A 17,924-nucleotide genomic window follows, 5' to 3' on the forward strand; every position below is an offset into this window, starting at 1 on the left:
CGGACAGAGCAGGCACATATGACTCGGTGAGGATCCTGTGATCATCCTTGCTTTTTAGAGAAAGAAACCAAGTTGTAGAAATGTCACATAACTCAGCCACGGTCATACGGCCAGGCTTAGGCCCGGGGACCTGGCTGAGCTTACTGCTTCAATTGGAGATACAACTTTGTCTTAGGAATAAAAGAAGCATTCCATTTAATACGCAATGTCCCGAGCAGGCGAACCCACAGAGACGGAAGGCAACTGAGTGGTCACTGGGGGCTGGTGGCAGGCGGTGGATGGGGAGTGACCGCACACGGGCACAGGGTTCGCTTCTGGGTGAAGAAACGTCCTGGAATTAGGTAGTGGTGATGGTTGCACAACACTGTGAATGTGCTAAATGTCACTAACAGTAAATTTTATATTTGTGTTTTACTACCGTTTAAACGATGTTTAAAAAAAAAGCAAAGCAAGACTATTACAAATCGTTTTCAGGGGCAGTTACATTTTGGAAGCTCTTTTCAAGAAGGAATACAATTTCACGAATATAAAAAAAAAAAAAAGAACTAGAATAAGAGGAAGCCCGTGGGGGCGGGGAACCCTGATGGCGGGAATGAGCATCCGATGGCCTTCGTGTTCCCGACTCTGCCCGAGCGGTCTGCGGGCCGCAGACTCCCGCAGTGTGGGCGCGAAGTGCTTTACGCGATGGTTTCATCTAATGCTCATAATAACTCTGGGCGAAGTTACTTTAATCACACTGACTTCGTGTATGAGAAAACTGAGGTATTGAGAGGTTAAATGACTTGCCCAAGGTCACGATGCCAGTAAATGGCAAAGCTGGGCTTTGATTCCAGGTGGTCTGACCGCCAGGTCCACACTCTAAACTACAACTATCATAGGTCTGTGCATCCTGGATGTGGGTGCGGCGTGGTCCGAATTGACTCAGTGAGAACATCCTCTTCTTTATCCTTTCTGCTTCATAAGAGCTTGTCCAACAGAGGTAAGTGCTTGAGAAATATTGAGCCTGGAGAAACTGCTGAACACAGGAAGCCCCAGGAGGCTATGCCCGAGGATGACAAATCATGTTCAGATTAACCTTGTGCCTTGAGGTTGCTCTGGTGGGAAGTGGTAGCGAGGATGGGAGATCCTTGCCGGTTTTTATCCCGTGGAGACCCAGCTGGGCCTCCTGACTGTGGTCCTGTCTCTGGTGGGCCTGGTGGCTATCACTCTGCTGGCTGTGATGGCTCATACCGTGATGGCCACTGTGTCTGTCCAGGAAAGGCGAACAAGGCACAGCTCCACCAAGGCGGGATGAGAAGAGCATTTAAAGATCGAAAAATAAAATTAAAAAAAGCCAAGCCCACCATCTTCTGCTGTAGATACTCTTTAAAGTCCTGTGGGATTGGAGTTATGCTCTGTGGGAAGAGACACAGAGTAAACCACATTGATATTATCATTCAACTTCTGTTTGGATAAATAACAACAAAAACAGCAATAATAACCCAATGCTAGAGAAATATCTGCTCTCCATATAAGAGCTTGGAACAAGAGCACAAAGTCTCAGGTCCTAAACCCTCGGAGGATGAAGAGAGCAGGTCTCAGACCATCCCTGGTCACTCCCGACGTCCACCCCAGGGTCGTCCACAACCCTGTCCGCTGCCCGTCTCACGCCCCACTTCCCCTCCTTGACCTCATCAGTTGATGGGACTGGCACAATCCTCCTTCTCCTCCTTCTGCCATGTCCCCACCTGTCCCTCGTGCAGGGAGGGCTTGGTCACCTCCCGCCTGGACCCTCGCAAGAGCCTCCTAAATGCATTTCCTGCTTCCCCAAGCCACCAACCACCGCATCAGAGTGAACTCTCTAAAGCAACTCTCCCCCTTGTTCCAAATCCTGCAGTGGCTCCACTTCCTTCACAAAATAAAACACAAACTCCCCAGCCTGGCATTCACCATGCAAGGGCATCTCGCCGTTTCTGACCTTTCCTCCACGCGCCTGGCATCGGGATCGGATCGCCACAGTGGCCACGGAATGACGAAGGCTTGGTGCCTCTCTCGAGGAACTCACAGCGTAATGCGGTCCACAGCCGGGTGCCATGGAACCACATAGCCTGAGCCCCTGATCCAGTTCCAGGAGGTCAGTGAGCGCTTTCTGGGGAAAGAGACTTGTCTAAAGGCACTTCGAGGAGGCGCAGGAAGAAGCCAGGTAAGGGCAGGCAGGTAGGTGTAGGCTGGACAGGAAGTGGAGAAGGTAGAAGAAGTGGAAGGCCCAGAGGCGAGAGCATAAGAGCGATTCGATGTGGCTACAGACCGTGGGAGGAGAGGGACGACAGGAATGAGTGCGTCCAGATTGCCAAAGACTCGAAAAACCTGTCTGGGAATTCAGACTTAATCCTGAGCGCAACGGAGGCCATTAAAGGCTTTAAGCAGAAGAGTAATATGAACAGATTTGCGTTTGAGAAAGATCCGTCTATCTGCGTTCGCAGAAATGGCCAGAGAGAACTGAGGCCAGGAGGTTAGTCAGGAAGCACTTTCAGGAGTCTGGGCAAGAAGGGACCATGGCCTTGGGGGTGGACGGAAGTGGACAGAGGTGAGAGGCGTTTGAGATGTTGAGTGGGCAGGTGTTTAGGAAGCACTTTCAGGAGTCTGGGCAAGAAGTGACCATGGCCTTGGACGGAAGTGAACAGATGTGAGAGGCGTTTGAGATGTTGAGTGGGCAGGTGTTGGCAATTATTTGAGGTAGAGGGTGAGAGACAGGGAGGTGACAAGCCCATTTCACAGATTTCTGGCTGGGGCAGCCGTGTGGACGATGGTGACCTTTCCTGGGTCGGGAGCAATGGACGAGCAGGTCTCAGGCCTGGGTGGGGTGTGCGAGCTCAGCTGCGGACACGGTGAGATTCAGTGCCCGCGATGCGCACGGGAGAAACAGCCCCTGTGATGGAGAAGAAGCAGAGAGCCTAAGACAGAGCCCGAGGAACACGGGAGTCTGCGGGCGAGCACGGGAAGGCGAGCTGGCGGCAGAGACAAGGAGGCCCCAGGCAGGAGGACGGCCTCCGGAAGTGGGTCCTGAGTCCAGACGCCAAGGAAAATAAGGAAGGAAGCGCCCTTCGCTGTTTTGGCCGGGGAGTTCGCTGACAAGCCTGGCAGGAGTTTCCGAGGAGCTGGTGCTGGGGGGGAGGAGCCAGATCGCTGTGGGCTGAGAAGTCACCAGAGGTGAGACAAATGAAACAGTAAGTGAAGATGATCTGTCAAGAACTCGCCGCCAGGCATGGGGGAGGAGAAGAAAGGCCTGCGTCTGGAGAGGAGACATCAAAAGAGGTTTTCTTCCTTTCCTTCCTTCCCTCCCTCCCTCTCTGCCTGCCCCCTCCCCCAGTGGGGGGACGGTGAACGCCACACCTGGAAGGTGCCAGGGCGCAGGTGAGGATCCAGCAGGGAGAGGGCGTGGTCCATGGAGAAAGGGGCTGGGAGGCCCCACTGAGGCAGGGGTGGGGTGGGGTGAGGGGGTTGGCCTTGGGCGGGATGGGTCCCTCTTTCACTGCTGCTGGAGGAGGCCAGGAGGAGGCAAATGCAGATTAGCCTGCGGGTGTGGGACGGGAGTTGGGGAGATCACCTCTCATCCTTTCTAGCCTTGCCTGGAATTTCTCCCGCACAAAACGGGCCACCCACGCACCCCCCTTCCCGCGGGACCCGGACCTTTCTCCCCTTGATGGCATTTGCTCAGCGGTTTCCTTTTTCCGCCTGTCCTTCATCCTACTTTTAAATGCAGAGGTGTGTCCAGATTTTGTAGAACATGAAGTGTACTGGATCTGGGACAGCCTCTTGAAGGAAAAGAATGCTAAAATATATTACTTTAGCGCATTTTATAAACACATACGAATATGTGAAATGTTTCTATGGCTCATCCTAGGACCTTGAGAAGAATCCATGGAAGTCAGGGTCCCTGAAGGTCAAGCTTCTCCCATGTTAAGTCCTCTCGATTCCGATGTTAAAATTCTATGCAAACTTCAAATCTGAACAATAGCAACAACGTCAAACAAAACAACGCCAACAAACCAACCCCCAAACAAAGAAGTAAAAAGCTTTCTCCACGAAGCCCCTCCAAATAGAAGGGTTTGAGGAGAACCTTGGTTTTCTCATTCATAAAATGGAGCCGAAAGCTGAATAAATGCTTGCTGAAGAAACACAGTAACATATGAACCTAGCTCCCTTTTCTCACGTATCACGTTGACCTGCATGTTAGTTCTTCTATCTGCTCGTCTCATCCTTTCCAAGACTCCACGTACCTTTGCATACGCCTTATCTTGAGTCTTCACAAGGTGAATCAGTAGACACATGTCTTGCCTGTAGTGGCCGTTGGTTATTATGGAATAAATGGAGGGATGAATGAACTGTGGTGTATGAATCACTTATTTAAGAAAGAAGCTCATCGTCAGGAGACTTGCTTGGAATGCCACCTAAATGAGTTTTCCAGCTGAAGCTGTCAATTCTTAGAGCCCACAGGGGTGACCAGTTAACACAGAGACAGGCAGGACTGCAGCTGTGTCGTGGCAGATCACGCACACTTGGCCTGGGGAGCGGACGGGGTCGGGGGGGAAGGCAGGGCTTGAGACTTCAACCAACTTTCAGAGTTCATCAGCGGGATTAGGAACCTTTCAGACATGACAGTGCAGAGCATTGCTTGCGCTAAACCTGATAACTTCGAGTCCCCCCACAAACTAGGCAAAAGCTGTCGAATGCAATTCTAAAAGTCTGAGTATGTAGTATAAGGTGGGTAGATTTCTTACTTCATTCATTTTGCACACATTGCTGCTGAAGGCTGACATCCCAGAGCTATCCTGTGGGGAGAAAGCGCTCGACGGGTTACCTTTCAAGGGGCTGTCATGAAGATTAAGCGAACAAAAGTATACAAAAGTGTTTGGTAAACTGTCAACGCCACAGAACTATATTTTATTATTGCTATTATTATTGTCTCTCTGGCCTGATCTTTATTCCTCCCCCTCCCTCTCTTCTCACAAACCCCATGTCCCACCGATATCCTTAAAACGTCATCATTCCCCAAATTCATGAGTGTGCTCCTAAGGCTCATGGTTCTGTATGGCCAGGATGGGCCCCCACCCCACACGCATGTGTCTGTCCATCCCCAAGATTCAGAGGTGACACTCAACTCATGTCTATCCCTTAGACCCAGAACAACTCCCAGCACGTAGTGGGAGCTCAGTAAATGTTTGCTGGATCAATGCTCTAAGATGATGGGAAAATAGTTCTCATATTTCATCTGGACCATTGGTTTTATGACCTTCTCACAGAAGGCAAATTTAGTTCCCAAAACACAAGCCCCCTTCATTATTTTCTAGGAAAGCAAGGCCATAAATATTTCTTCTTACTCTACAAATCTTAAAAAAGTGACCCATTTCCTTCTAGAAACCATAATGTTCCTGCTCTGATGTAACTTCTAAACCACCCTTCGTATCACATTGGGAGAGGCAGCTCTTTGCAGTGGAAAAAGTTGCAGCAAGATATCCGAGGAAGTGGATTTAAATCCCCGTGATCTTGTCTGAAACCCTTCCTGGAGCCTCGGTTTCCTCTTGTGTGCAGCGGAGCTAACAGTCCTGCCCTGCTCTCCCGTTGGGGCTGTTCTCAAGGTCAGCGAAATAATGCACGAACCTAGGAAGCCCTGCACACTACGCTCCCTCCTCCCGGGCAATGTTACAGGACCTTGGTAGACACAAAAGACATTTATTGATAAACACTGGTAGAGAGTCACCGATGAAAGGGAAATCCGGCTCTCCCTGGGGGCAGATCGGTGGCAGATGTTACAGGTGGATCATCCAGAGGCAGAAAATGGGACCATTTGGTGGGAGAGTAAGGGTCTACATACAGAGGAGAAAATTCCAGGGCCGCTCATCCTCCCTCCTGCTTCTAACAACAGAGGATCCTGGTCCTAGGAGTCCATCATCTCCCATCTCCTCAGGACCCTGCACTAGGCCGGTCATCTCCACATTCAACATGTTGCTCACAACAGGGTCCTTCCCACGGATATGCTCAGTCTCTGCCGTAAACTCTCACCTCCGTCTACCTATTTCTCCCTTTCGCTGCCCAGCATCTCGACTTCCTCACTGCTATTCTTCTTCCATTTCTCCACAGAATCAGCTCTTGGTAGGAACCACAATGCCCATGTTTCTAAATCTAATGAACACTCGCCAGCCTTCATCTTATTTATGATGGTCATAAACAGGACCCCCCCACCCCCGCCCCCACCAAAGATACATTCAAGTCCTGACTCCCAGTACCTGGGAATGTGGTCTCGTTTAGGAATAGGGTCTTTGCACATGTAATCACGTTAAGATGACGTCATCAGGGCGGGTTCTAATCCAATGACTGGCGTCCTTATAAAAGGAGGGAAAATCGGACACAGACATGAACAGAAGGAAGATGGCCATGGGACGACAGAGGCAGAGTTTGGAGCGATGCATCCACAAAACCAGGAATGGCAAGGATTGCTGGGAGCCACCAAGAACTAGAAAGCGACAAGAAAGCCTCCTCCCCTAGAGCCTTCAGAGACAGCATGGCCCTGCTGACACCTTGACTTTGGACTTCTGTCCTCCAGGACTGTGAGAGAATAAACATTTGTTGTTTGGAGCCACTGAGTTTGTGGAACTTTGTTATGACAGCGCGAGGGAGCTCATACAGTCTCCTTTCGGGCTCATCCTCCATTAGATTAGGTTTCCCTAAACACTTAGTTCTAGACTTCTCTTCATTTCTCAGCATATCCTCCTCCCTAAGTGACCTCGTCCACATCTACGCTTCAGCGGTGGCTTCTCCACCTATAAATCCTACCCGTCCTTTTTTTTTGAGCTCAACTCAGACCTGACTCCCACAGGGAAGCCTTCTGCAGCAGATGCTGTCGGCGCCCACCCACAGCCCTTGGCACTCCTCCCTCCCACTTCAGCGTCTTAGTGCGAGCTGCTACTCTCTGCTCGAGTGCTTTCTCAGGCGGCAGCAGTGTGCGGGGTGGAGGAAGGCCAGAACATTGCAGAAGGGACTCCTCCAGGAGCCGCCCTCCACCAGTGATGGTGGGAGCTGGAGAACACATGGTCCAGCTTCTGTGCCACCCCGTGACCTAGAGCATCTCCTGGAGGTCCCAGCAGACCAAACCTCACTTGCCCGCATGGTAATCTGCTCATGAACTTGCTCTAGATTAGCTTTCTTCTGTGTCCCATGTCTCCATTCTCCTACCATGCTTCCTGAGGTCACCTCCCAAACAGACCGCTTGCACTCAAATCCTTATCTCAGGGTGTGCTTCTGGGGAAATCTGACCACGATAATATCTGAGTTACCAGCCTGGGACAGGGTCTCCAGTTATTCTTTCTGATAGCACAATGGACCTTGGCTGAATAGCAGCTCTTACAGTTTATATGTGCACATTTCTTTTGGGGATTATTTGAGTAATGTCTGTTTCCTGTGCCAGAGCAGGGGTCAGTGAACAATAGTCCTAAAGCCGACCTAGACATGACTATTCGTTTCCAGATTGGCTCCTTTTGGGCTACAACAGCAGAGCTGAGTAGTTTCAATAACGACCCGATGGCTTGAAAAACCAAAATATTTACCATCTGACCCTTTGCAGAAAAAGTTTATCGACCCCTGTGCTAGTCTTTAAGCTTGTGTAAGTTAGCTTTGGCTGTGTAAGAAACCACCCCCCAACTTAATTGTTTAAAACAATCACCATTTATTTAGCTCACAAATCTATGAGTTGGCTAGGTAGCTTTTCTGGTCTAAGCCTTACGAGCTGATTTCTGCTGGGCTCAATCATGTGTCCGTGGTCAGTGGAGGCAGTGACTCTAAGAGAGCTTCACTCAGAAGTCGACAGCTGTTGGCCAGGGAGACGCAGCAATGGGACCTTATGTCTCTCACCATCCAGCAGGCGAGCTTGGGCTTCTTCGCAAGTGCTGGTAGCAGGGGTTCTAAGAACAGTCAGAAGGGATAAAGCATTAGCATTTTGTAGGCCTCTACTTACATCATGTTGGCTATCGTCCCATTGGTCAAAGCAAGTCACGGGGTTAAGTTCAGAGTCAAAGTGGGAAAGTACTTAAAGAGCACAATGGGGGTCAGGGATATAGGGAGGGGAAGAGTCTGTGGCTAGTTTTACAACTTGCCATGCAGCTCTAGGCGGGGATAGACGCTCACGTATTTGTTCACCATTCCGCGCTGCAGGGTAAACCGTGGTGCTTGGCATGCAGCAGGCACTGAATAAATATTTATTAAGTAAATGCATATACACTTTAACTGCTTGAATAACAGCTCTCTTTTATTGAGACTTTGCTCTAGAGTAGTGCTGTCTTAAATATTTCATATACAATGTCTATTGCTTACCATATAAGGTAGACATTATCGGGAGCATTTTAGATACAGGAAAACTGAGGTTTAGAATCAGTAACTTGGCCTATATAATGCAGGTAATGAGAGAGAATTTGAAACAAGTTTGTTTAACTTCAAAGCCTGTGCTGTGAACCAGCTACTTGAGGATGTTCTTATTATTTTTTTCATTTTACTAAAAGCTTTAAATTTTTTATAGCTTAAAATTTCTTCTTTAATTTTACTCTTTTGATTTTGAGGTGGGTATCAGAACGTTCTCTGTTTCTCCTGGCCTCCCCTGCCTCACTCTCTTGGAGGCTCTGAGGTTCTGTAAAACCTCATAACAACCTCCTGTTCCAATGCCAGGTGGTACTTTTGAGATAAAATGCTTGTGAGGCAATTGACAGCCCCACATCTAAACCCAGTGCTCTTGACAGCTCAGCAAAGTTGAGGACCAATATTTCACTCAAGAAGACGATACATCCAGCCCCCAAGGTTGCCTCTGAGAGATACTGAAACAACCTTGGTATCTTAAGTCTCAGACGTTTCAATCCTTACGTGAAGGAATCCATGGGTCAAGTCAAAATATCTAGTAAACATAATCTTCAAAATGACCACCATTTTCTCACAAGTCGATAATTCGTCAACTCCACATTTTGTAGCACTCACTGTATTCCAGATATTATGCTGTTCACCATAAGGGGACACAGTGAACAAGAGTCCCTGTGGTCAGGATGCTCCTCTAAACACAATTGTTTTGTGATGTGTTGAATGCGCTGGTGGGGACATGGCCAAAAACTACAGAAGAGGGGCCTGGGTCTCGGCTGGGTGGTAGGGGGTCAAGGGGAGGATAGGAAATTCTCTCATACAACCCTTGGAATCCAATTCGGGTTCAAACAAGGCCGAGTTTCCAAAACAGTACAATTGAGAGGTCAAGTTCATAAGCTGAGGGGTCAGACAGACCTGGGTTAGTACGCTGTTTCTGCCGCCTGTTAGGTATGCAATCGTGGTAAAAATAACTTCTCTAAGCTTTCGTTTCCTCATTTATATGCTAAGACTAGCATCTGCCTTATAACGTTTCTATAAGAATTCAATTAAAAAATGTACATGTCAAAGTAATTAGCACGATTGGGGGCACAAAGTAAATGTGTGCAAAGTGATAGGTGTTATTGGTGGTTGAGGCACAGAAATGCTGGTGGTGGCGTCCTCAGCTCTATTCATCATTCCTTCTTTCCTTCAACCAATATTCGCTCAGCGTCTGCCATATGTCAGACCCAACGGGAGATGCAAAAATGACAAGACACATATCATGCTCTCAAAAGGTTTACAGTTCCACGTACAGACGTGTGTATAAATAGCTACCTTCCTGTCCACCTACGCCAGTGCCCAGTAATAATGGGTCTGGACTTCTCCTGCGTGTAAGGAACGGCTTCTCCTTATTCCCAGCATTTTCACTCTTTAACCATTCTGGACCTTTTTGAGTTCAGATTTATCTTCCATTTTTCATTTGTAGTCTCATCGTTGTCTCTCTGTTTTAGTACTTGGTCCAACTCTTTTTTACTCACCTCTGGTTTCCACTTTTGGCTTGATGTTCTCTCTTTCGATGATATGATTTGGGGGCTGCTCCAGGCAAACATCTTACCTGACCCAGCCCGTGCAAGTCCTTAGAGGTTGACCAGATGGAAAATTGAAGGTAGAGCTTGGAAGGAATCTTAAGGAAGGCATTTAAAAGTGCTATGGAGAGTCTAAAGGGAAGTTGGCCTGGCCTAGACTTCTCCACATCAGCTTGACGGCCAGGAAACACCTTATGATATGATTTATTTTGGGCAGCACGGAGCTCATCTTCACAGTCTCGTGAGTGGCTGTGAGTGCCTCTGTGTATATATGTCCCTTGTTAACATCCATACAGAGCTTTTAGAGGTTTGACTATAACCTGACATCTAAAAATCCATTAGTTTACTTATTAGTTTTAGCAAACTGATTTCAGCCATAGGAAATTAGGAGCTAATTTTTCAATCAGCCATGTCTCCAGAGATAGTTCACAAAATCAAAGAGGAAAATACCTGGTCAATCTAATTCATTATCACAATCAAATCATGTTAAAAGCTTACTTGTGGCATAAGCTTAAATTAAGGAATTATATTAGCAGCTCTAATCATTATCGATTATTTAACTTTCAGCCATTTAAAAATTGTCACCAGTCTTGAGATTTTAGACCAGATCGCGACATGCAGTATCCTTTCGTTCAGCCTGCCCTGTGACAAGAGACACTGCAGGTTGTCGGATGAGCACTGGACTTCCCTGAACTTGTGTCACGGTCCATTTTCTTATACAACCTTTAGAATCCAACTCAGGTTCAAGCAAGGCAAACTGGGGCAAGTCAGCTGTTCTCTATGAGTCTTGAGGTCCTCATTCATGAATGGGGAAAAATACTAAATTTTGCACAACTAATACAAGGACTAAATGTGTCATATTCATGAAGGCACTAATAATAATAGCTAAGTTTACTGAGTGCCAGTCATGTGCTAGGAACGTGTGTGAGTTTATAGCACATAATGTGGTAGATTATATCTATTAACTTATTTAATTATCATAAAACCCTATGAAGTAATTATTACTATACTTATTTTACAGATAGGAAAACCGAAGCACCTATCCCTTAATAATTTAAGGTCTCACAATGAATAAGCAGTAGAGCAAGACTTTGAGACTGGCTAGTCTGGCTCCAGGGCCTACATATTAACCACCAGAATCCATGCCTAACCGCTGGGCAATATTGCCTCTTAGTGCCTCCTACATCAGTGTTTAGTGCATAGTGGATGCTCAATAAACTATAAAAGTAGCCAACCATTGGAATCCTCACTAGATTATAAGATCTTCTGAAGATAGCACAGTGTCTTATTTACCTCTGTATTTCTCCTTCACAGATGCTAACGCTGGATTTGGAATAATAGAAACTCAATATTGAGTGTATGTGTGTGTATGTGTGTGTGTGTGTACGTGTGCGTGTGCGTGTATGTGTGTGTGTAAGTGGAAGGATGAGACTGGGGAAGGATAAAAGGATAAGCTAAAGATTTTACTAATTTTGCAAGTAACCTGAGGTCTAAAGACGTTGCAATCTCCTCTCAGAGTCTTTGGGGAAAAACATCTCTAACACAGCAGTGTATCAGAGCCAGGCTAAACTCTGCCTAGACTACCCCACGTCTGAGAAATCAAGATTGGACATACTTTCTTGGAGAAATATTGGTAGGTAACAAAGAAACGAGCTTGGAACAGTTGGTGCATTAATATCTGAAATGTAATTCAGATGAAGTCATATCTAGATTCTGCCAAATTTCAATTGCTTCCACAGCATCTTGAACATCGCATGCCAAAACCTTCTATCCAGCTCACTCACCAAACACCTCTGCTTCCCAATCACTGGGACTCAAAATCCCTATCATCACATCCCCCTTCTCCCGCACCCCACCCACTCCCACCTACTCAGTTTCCAAGGCCACAGACTCAATCTTCTCCATGTCATTCCCAACAGAACCACACTCCTCATTCTCCATTGCTGCCTGCTCTCCCCAAAGCCTCCTCACTGGCCTCTCTCTCTGTTCTTGTGTTTCTCCAATCACCTACGCACCGTGGTTGCGTTCACCTCCTAATTGCAGTTTTCAGTATGCCATTCCCTTGCTGGAAGATGTTTGGCGATCCTCGGTGCCTGCTGGAGTACATACTCCCTCTCTTTGAATTCATGGGCTTTTATCATAAGACTCATTGAATAACAGGTTTCATTCCCTCTTCCCTGCTCACAGTCAACGTCTTCACACTCTACACTCTGACCCAAGTGTGCTATTTGAAGTTCTGCATCTTCCTTCGAGGCTTTTTGGACTGTTCTTCCCCTCGGCTGGAACCTCCTCTTCCTCATCTGCCTTTCAATTCAAATAGCCTTATTGCTGTTTACTGACAAAACCCAAAGAACATGTCATCGAGAATGGTGAGGATCTTTTCATTTCTCTTCTCAAAAGACACATTGTCCAACGCTTTACATTCATCAGCTGTCAGGATACATCAATAGATTCTTCATTACCTGCTATGCTTGATGTTTGTTTCATCATGGCTTATTCATCAAATCTGACCCTCATCTTTCTTGTGGACAGGACTGTCTTCGTCTTACTTGTTTACCTAGTGGTCTGTGCCGATAACTTTTGAAGAGACCCACATTTGAAGCGGCCTCTCTAGCTATGAGGGAAGAGAGAGGGGCGAGAGCCCTCATCCAGGGTCCAAGAGTCAAGAGCATGGAGGTGGATGATGGGAAGTGGGAGGTGGGAGGAATAACTACGGAGGTCGGATTCTTGCTTCTTTTGATCCCTATAGATATATGTTCTTCCTTAAATGCCATGAATAAAATGACTAAGTCAAATTACTTTACTCTCAAGGAAGATCATGATGGATCTCAATAGAATGTTTTGGACTCAGCCAGTAGAAAATGCATGTTTTTCAGATTTGCAGACAGACTCGTCTATGATAGAATAGGCATTTCCACCATCCTGTTGATCACTGGGCAAATTATTTCATCCACTTCTGCATTTTGCAGACTCTAGCCTGGATCCAGTAATCCTATCCGCTTTGAACGGATGATAAATGAGTTCATTATTCTAGAAGTCTTTAACTCCTGTCTCAAGTAGTGATGTCATTTCTTGCCAGGCTATTTATTCCAGCTAACCTCTTATAAATGGCCCACTTGAGTAGGACTTAAAATAGATATCTGTCTTATATCCAAAATTGTTTTTCTGAAAATACAGACTCCCTAGTTTGCTATGTGTCACTTTAGAACTTTATAACAATGTTCTTAACAAAGTTCATTCTAGGTCTTCAACATTTTGTCTGAGGATCGTAAAGAATTTAGGTGTATTAGTTCATGACGATTCGCCACTATACTCCTTTTTATTTCTCCAGGGAAACAAAATGAGAATAACCTACAACTTTTGCTGTAGGGAACGGTCTTTCACATACCCACGATTTCACAAGGGGACTTTGATTTCACAGGGAACTAGCAATGAAATATTAGAATCGACAATCGGTTGTTAATGCTTCTTCCAAGTCAGAATCATAGCTTAATTCAGTTAACTTTGTTTGAATACCAGTATGTTCATGACTCTCTGCTGGACAGTAGGGGAGGGGCAAACACGATGATGGGAAAATGAGAAAATGAATAAAACAGAGTCACTGCCCTTAAAGGAGTTGCAGGCAATTCTCATGATTGGTGGTACTTATGTTGGATAAAAATTGCTGCAAACACTGAATTAAGCGAATACTGAACCATTGCTCTTAGGGGCAATACAGGGTTAGGTTCCTGTGAGCCTCTGATCACAACGTTTTCATCAAATGATTAATACATAATTTTGTTTCATGTGTTTCTGTTTAAAGACACCTTCTCTAACATATTTTGTTGATTAATTGCATTGAACTCATGGCCAGCATCACCGTAACTCATGTCTGAATGAAGCTGGTCTAACACACGTATTTTCTCCATAAGGCACGTGTTACACGTGGGAACACGATGTAGCACTTTCGTGCTCTGCTTGGGGGCCATTTTGAATAGCGAAATCACCCACAAAAGCACAAAAATTAGAAAAACGTGGCACTAAGTAGGCTGTGAAAAGGACAGTTGTTTACAGACTGAGCCAAAACAAGGAGGCTAAGTGTCTCCTTGCTTCCCCTCAGCTGGGAATGTGTGTGTTGAGCCATTCAAATCTTCACCACCCTCTGCATGTCTGTGAATGACTGTGAAGATGCTGTGAGTATTAATCTGGGGGTTACAAATAAATTCAGTGAGTAGGCAAATTTGAAACTATGGGATCCGTGAATAACGAGGATAAACTACTTTTCTAAAAGGCATGTTAAAAATAAATGAGAACATTTACAAGGCAGAACTGAGGGAAAACAAAGTAGTATAGCCAGGACCTGCTATATAATTTACAGGGTCCAGTGCATAATAGAATTGCAGCATCCCTTGTTCAAAAGGACAGCAGCAGAATATCAAGCCAACTGTGGGACCTTTGTGAGCATGGGGTCCTTTCCAATGGTACAGGCCTTATGTCCGTGAAGCTAGTCCTGATCCTGATGCTTAGGATAGTAAAATCTGGGGAGCAGGACTTGGGACTGGATCAAGAAAGATTTTACGGTTGTGACAGCATTGGACTCCAATGGCTTCAAAATTGCCTCAAATGAATGGGTGAACACTACTGGTTCAATGTCGAGTATACAGCTGACTTTTGAACAATGCAGGGGTTAAGAACGCCGAAGGCGTTCTAGGCATTCTAGGAGGCAGTTGAAAATTTGCAGATAACTTTTGACTCCCCCAAAACTTAGCTGCTAATAGCCTATTGTTGACCAGAAGCCTTAGTGACAACATAAACGGTCAATTGACACATATTCTATAAATGTATTTTATAGAGTATTCTTACAATAAAGCAAGCTAGATAAAATAAAAGGTTATTAAGAAAATCATGTGGTAGAGAAATACATTTACCGTATTTATTGAAAAAAAATCTGCAGTAAGTGCGCCCGCACAGACCCAACCCGTGTTGTTCAAGGGTCAATTGTATTTACAAACAGTCGAGACGTGTGCTCCGGCCTCCACAGGACAAAGGTTAGGTAACATTCACTGGCCTTGACCACTTGCCAGGTGCTGGGGTGAACGCTTAACATACATTCTCTCGTTTAATCGTCACCACAGCTCTACTACACCCCCTTTTCCAGTGGAGGCGATGGAGGCCTGGCGAGGTTTAATAACTTGCTGATGTTGCACAACGATGGGCAGAAAAGGTTTTGAACTCAGCCTCTCTGATCCCCAAACTACATTTAATCCTGACTACGCCACATTTTCTGATTTAATATGAACTACACGTTGCCCTAGTCTTTCAGAGTCAGCGTTGGCATTCTGCCCCTCCGTGGGGCCAGGTAAGCAGACGCCGATCTCAGAGGGGGACACCTTCTCTAACCCGTCTGTCAGCCCTGTCGGTTCCTGCCGAGGAAACACGGTCACACGTCACAGGCAGAGACATACACCTCAGGCCTTCTTACAACAGTCTCTTGAATTCCTTACTCAAGTTTACAGCTGGGGAGGCTGTGAGCAAGGACGAGTGACTAGTCTGAGGGCATGCTGGGGAGGAGTGGAGGCATGAACTGGAACTCAGGTCCTAGGACCCTCACCCCCCTGCCCCGGCCAGTTCAGCATTCTTCTGGCTCAGCCCCTCTGTCTTCACCCAGGATTATTCAGTGGCCAGAAGTTAAAAACCCAATGGCACAGAAATGCACTGGCTCTCCATCGTCCCTTGCTTCTCGCCTCTCGCTGATAGGGTTCGTGTGTTCATGTTTGTTTAGCAAATGCATCTTCTTTTTAATTCTGGTTCTTCAACAGTGAGGCGGGAACACAGAGTGTTCAGTTGCATAATGAATATTCTGAATAGTACACATGACAGGAGTCTGCTGGCGGTTCGGGCTCAATTTGCAGACTACTCAGCAGAGGGGGACTTCTAGCTTCTCAGAACAGGGTAATTAAGAGAGGTTGCTGGAGGCGACTCCCCTTGGTATGGGGAAGGGGGAGCAGAACAGTGTTCGAAGACGCAGGCACCGACTGGCATCTTCCCTCAGCACTGGAAGGCTCTTTGGATCTGAAAAAGCAGCCGTTCCTTGCTTCTTGCTGCCTTGGCTCCTGTCACCTCCCTCTGCCTCGCAGCCAGTGTCCCCGGCCTCCTGGGCCCTCTATCCTACAGCACATATGAGGAGACTCGGGGCTCTTCCTCCTAACAGCAGCGGCAAAAGGCGGAGGACGAGGTCCTTACTATTCCATGCTGAGCTGGCCGTGTGGGGGAGGGAGCGAATAAAAGGAGATGCTGGCTCTGTTTTCCAGAATTAATGGTTAGCGTCTGCTGAGGCTATTTGCACTGTAAACGAAATTAAACAACAAAAAGCAGGGATGAAGCAAAACAACACAAATGATCAAAAACATTCTGGTGGTGGGTGTAAAACTCGCTTTCTCTCGGCAGCAGAGGTCCAAGCCTGTGTACCCACTGGAAAGAGGAGGTGCTGCAGAGGATCCCTAGATCACGCCTCCTCTCGGGGCCATGCGCACGAGCATGCATTTCAGGAGGAACGCACGCTTGGCTGCCATGCCTCCTCTCAGGGCCATGCATGCATTTCAGGAGGAACGCACGCTTGGCTGCCCTGAGAAGTATCACACGCCCGCGTAGCAAGCAGTACATCTCCCACGTCCACGAGAGGTCAAAACTCAAACGGAAGTCACTGGAGATTTGTGAACGTTATCGAAAGCGGTGGATAGAAATTCAGCAATTTTATTCTGTTGGGTAAGGAATAACTCGGTGGTAGCTAGCCATCCTTCTGTCTCATCGATTTTGTGGTAGACTCATTCTATGCAAAGTTTTGTCTACAGTTTTCCATCCGTTGTGATCATCGTTATCAATCAAGCTGCTGTCATGCCATCGTGGGCCGTGATTTTTGTCAGCTCCTCGATGCTAAGCGGGGTCAGTCCTGCGGAGGGAAGACATGCCGGAGGGGCTCAGATGGTACATGCTCCCCGCACCACGTGAGAACTCTCTGGGCTGTTAAATACCATTTGCTAAAATGGAGACCGCAAAGTTCTATATTTTTTAAGACTCGCCCAGCAGATTTTCCCAAGGTCCGGTTTTAGCTGGGAAGGCAGTTTTCTATCACACGGGTATTTATATTGAGTTTACATAAGTCTGATTCCATCAGAAAACTCCCTATTCACTGTCTGTCCCCAACTCTGGGTTTCTCGACCCTCGTGGAAAACCAGCATAGTAACCTTCCTTCTCCGCTGGGCAGAAAGGAGTTCGGGGTCCTTGAAAAGCCATCTTCTCTAGAGCTGCCCCTGAGTTGGTGGTCCACGAGAAATAAGCTGGGTGCTTTCTTCTTTGTTTGTTTGTTTACTTGGCTTTTGTATTATTTTAAGAAATTAATTTAGGCTAAACAATGTTCTAAAAATAATCTGAGAATGTCACGCTCTGCTTGAGGTAATTGGCTACACATGGAGTTATTTTAAAAACGAGAACATCGGGATTGGGAGACATAAAACAGAAAGCGGTCGTGGATTCCCATTTTATGATAAGTCCATGGCAACAAATTATAAAGACAACTTTGTGCCTAAATATATTATAAATCGTTAAATTGGAAATATTGATGAAAATTAGCTAGCCTACCTTGACTGATCGAGTTCTTCCTCCTCTCCTGGCCTGTCTCCTCTTTTTTAAAGAAAGAGACAACTGAGACTTCTAAGAAAACAAGTTTATAATAGCAATAAATGATATGGCAAATATATTTGAACTAATGCATAGACTTTAAAAATTTCTCCTCATACGGAGAAGATATTGTAATAATAATAAAACAACAACTAAGATTGAGTGCTTAACATTATAAAATGATTTCCATTCATTATCTCATTTCATCCTCATAAAGATTTGGTGAATAAGTTACTATGAGTATCCCCATTATACAGATGCAAGTCTTAAGCGACCTGCCTATAGCTATAACTAGCCAGCGAAGAGCAGAGCGAGCATCTGAATTTG

The sequence above is a fragment of the Pteropus alecto genome, unplaced genomic scaffold (assembly GCF_000325575.1).
Source record: "Pteropus alecto unplaced genomic scaffold, ASM32557v1 scaffold115, whole genome shotgun sequence".
Lineage (NCBI taxonomy): Eukaryota > Metazoa > Chordata > Mammalia > Chiroptera > Pteropodidae > Pteropus > Pteropus alecto.